The sequence below is a fragment of the Octopus bimaculoides genome, chromosome 3, assembly GCF_001194135.2.
Source record: "Octopus bimaculoides isolate UCB-OBI-ISO-001 chromosome 3, ASM119413v2, whole genome shotgun sequence".
NCBI classification, from domain to species: domain Eukaryota; kingdom Metazoa; phylum Mollusca; class Cephalopoda; order Octopoda; family Octopodidae; genus Octopus; species Octopus bimaculoides.
Window position 1 is genome coordinate 146,897,780 of NC_068983.1, and position 4,028 is coordinate 146,901,807.

Below are 4,028 nucleotides of genomic sequence, written 5' to 3' on the forward strand. Positions count from 1 at the left end.
AGAACCGCAACTCCTATTTCAGGATAACCTTATTGTATGGCATACACATAGAAAGTTATATCCAATAAAATACAATGAAATTATTTGAAAAAATATATATAACTTACCTGTTATTAGTCTGTGGGGAAAGATGATATTTTTAATCAATGCTACATGTGATTCTGCACTGGTAGGGAGTTTATAAAGGTTTTACCTAATACATAAATCCACCAGTGCGTACTGAGGCTATTTTATTTATCTCTCTTCAATACTGTTCAGTAATACGTCTCTCGAACTGTTTAATTTTAAAATTTAAAAAAAATATTTGTAATTTATATATTTTTATTATATTTTAATTTTATTATATTTGTATTCATATTCTCATTTTTTCTATTTAATATGACTTATATTATGTATCTTTAACTTTGATCCATTAATAATAATAATAACAATAAGATAAATAACCTGAGGATGCACTGGTGGATTTATGTATTAGGTATAGCCTTTATAAACTCCCTACCAGCACAGAAATACGTGTAGCGTTGATTAAAAATATCTTCTTTCCCCACAGATTAATAACAGGTAAGTTATATATATTTTTTCAAATAATTTTATTGTATTTTATAGTAGGTTTTTTAAATGCTTATATTATTTTATTGGATATAACTTTCTATGTGTATTCCACACAATAAGGTTATCCTGAAATAGGAGTTGCAGTTCTATTGGTAAAATCCCAAATTTGTAATAATATTATAAATGATACTGTTTACATTGCATTAGTAAAGTGTAAAATAGTAAATATCCTGATAATCTGGAATACTTATTATTCCTTAAGATTTTAAAAATATTCACATATATATTTATACACACACACACACTCAGGGATTTTGAAAAAACTAAATAGAATGAAAGTAGATGATTGCTTTATTGCTAGCCCCTTCTTTTGTGTAAAAGGCATCCTTTTACACCTCCCTAAATTGGTTGGCATTAGAAAGGGCATCCTGCCACAAAAACCTTGCCAAAACAGACAGGAAAGCTTTGCATGGTTGTCTGAATTATAAGTAAGTTTACTGCAATCAGTTCACCACAAGGAAAAGTTTACTGGGAAAGTCACACCTTATTTATATTATTTACATTCGACGGATATTTGTCTTCATCTTGTTTGTTGTTAACGCAATGTTTCGGCTGATATACCCTCCTGCCTTCATCAGGTGTCTTCGAGAAATTTCGAACCTGGGTTCTCATTCCTAAGGTATTTTTTGATGTTATTATTATTATAATTGTTCAGGTCACTGCTTGGAATCGAACTTGGAATCTTGGGGTTAGTAGCCCGCACTCTTAACCACTACGCCATATGCCCATGGGTATAGTGGCTAAGAGCGCGGGCTACTAACCCCAAGATTCTGAGTTCGATTCCAAGCAGTGACCTGAACAATTATAATAATAATAACATTGGAAAATACCTTAGGAATGAAAACCCAGGTTCGAAATTTCTCCAAGACACCTGATGAAAGCTGGAGGGTATATCATCCAAAACATTGTGTTAATAACAAACAAGATGAGGAAAAATATCCATCAAATGTAAATAATGTACATAATTCCTCATCTCTTAAATATAGAACTGTAAATTCACACCTGTTTCTTTCTTCATTCTTGATCACTTTCTCTGTCTCTTGCTGGGTAACCATGTGCCTCCATTATAGCAAGACACCTGTCTCTGTGTCTCTGTCACACTTGACCTTTTAACATTTGACACAAGATTACCCCCTCTTCTCAAAGGATCTTTGTCATGCAAGTAATTTATGACCCTGCCAGTGTTGGTGCCATGTAAAAAGTATCTTGTTCATACTGTAAAGTGGTTGCTGTTTGGAAGGGCATCCAGCTGTAAAAACCTTGCCAAAACTGACCTCGCCTTTGCTTGTGCCATGTAAAAAGCACCTAGTCTACACTATAAAGTGGTTGGTATTTTGAAGGGCATCCAACAATAAAAACCATGCCAAAATTAACCTTACCTGTACTGGTGCCACTTAAAAAACACCTAGTCCACACTGTAAAGTGGTTGCTGTTTGGAAGGGCATCCAGCTAAAAAAAAAACATGCCAAAACTAACCTTGCTTTTGCTTGTGCCATGTAAAAAGCACCTAGTCTACACTGTAAAGTGGTTGGTATTAAGGACGGCATCCAGCTGTAGAAACCATGCTATAACCAACCTCACCTGTGCTTGGTCCATGTGAAAAGCACTGTTTACTTTGCAGGGTGGTTGGTGTTAGGAAGGACATCAAGCTGTAAAACCCCTTCCAAAACAGACCTTGTCAGTGCTGGTGGCATGTAACGCACCCAGGACACCCTGTAAAGGGGTTAGCATTTGGAAAAGCATCCACCTGTAGAAACCATGCCAAAACAGACCTCACTGCTGCCAGTGCCATATAAAAAGCATCCACTACACTCTGTGAAATGGTTGGCATTAGGAAGGATATCCATCTGTAGAAACCATGCTTAACAGATCTCTCTGGTGCTGGTGCAATATGAAAAGCTCCCAGTATTCTCTGTGAAATGGCTTGGCATTAGGAAGGACATCCAGTCATAGAAACCTTGCCAAAACACAATAGAAGTTGGTGCATTCTTCTCCCTATCTAGCTCTGGTCAAACCATCCAATGCATGCCAGCATAGAAGACAGAAGTCAAATAGTGATGATAATCTAATATAGATATACACATAAGAGGGTGAATCAAAAAAATAATGCCATTTTGTTTAGGACAGTTATAATTACCAACACAGGAACATGTATGATACGTCAAAATGAAGCTGGTCCTCTGTGGCTCACTACCTCCACACTCACCAGATTTAGCACCTCCAGACTATCATCTCTTTGGTGCCATGAATGAGGGTTTGAGAGGCAAACATTACTCGAGTGACGAGGAAATGAAAACTGTAGTGTAGAAGTGGCTCAAAGAACAGTCAACAGAATTTTACAAGGCAGGGATACATGCTCTCATTCGAAGGTGGAACATTGCTATTGAGAGAAACGGTGACTATGTTGAGAAGTAGGGATGTGATCCATAGAGGATCGGCTTCATTTTGATGTATGATACATGTTCCTGTGTTGGTAATTATACCTGTCCTAAACAAAACGGCATTACTTTTTGACTCACCCTCGTATATCGCTTGATTATGTGATCAACCAAAGTGTTCCATGTTGTTAAACATCAATATTCAAAGTGTTGTTACAGCTGTTTTCTTCCATCTGTAGCAGGGGTGTCAATCTCAATTGCACAGGGGGTTAGAACTCAAAATTCACATAAGGTTGCAGACCTAACTGGATAAACATTCGTTAAATATAGTCATCGTTTAACATCCGCTTTCCGTGCTGGCATGGGTTGGATGGTTTGACTGAGGACTGGTGAACCAGAGGCAGCACCAGTCTCAATCTGATTTAGTAATATCTGAGATATATATATATATATATATATATATACTCTTTTTTACTTGTTTCAGTCATTTGACTGTGGCCATGCTGGAGCACTGCCTTTAATCAAAGAAATCAACCCCAGGACTTATTCTTTGTAAGCCTAGTACTTATTCTATCGGTTCTCTTTTGCCGAACCGCTAAGTCACAGGGACATAAATACACCAGCATCGGTTGTCAAGCAATGTTGGGGGAAACACACACACACACACATATATGCAATAGGCTTCTTTCAGTTTCCGTCTACCAAATCCACTCACAAGGCTTTGGTGGGCCCGAGGCGATAGTAGAAGGCACTTGCCCAAGGTGCCACACAGTGGGACTGAACCTGGAGTCATGTTGTTGGTAAGCAAGCTACTTACCACACAGCCACTTCTATGCCTATATATATCATCATCATCATCGTTTAACGTCCGTTTTCCATGCTGGCATGGGTTGGACGGTTTGACTAAAGAGTGGTGAGCCAGAAGGCTGCACCAGGTTCAATCTGATCTGGCTAAGTTTCTACAGCTGGATGCCCTTCCTAACGCCAACCACTCCGAGAGTGTAGTGGGTGCTTTTTACGTGCCATCAGCACGAGAGC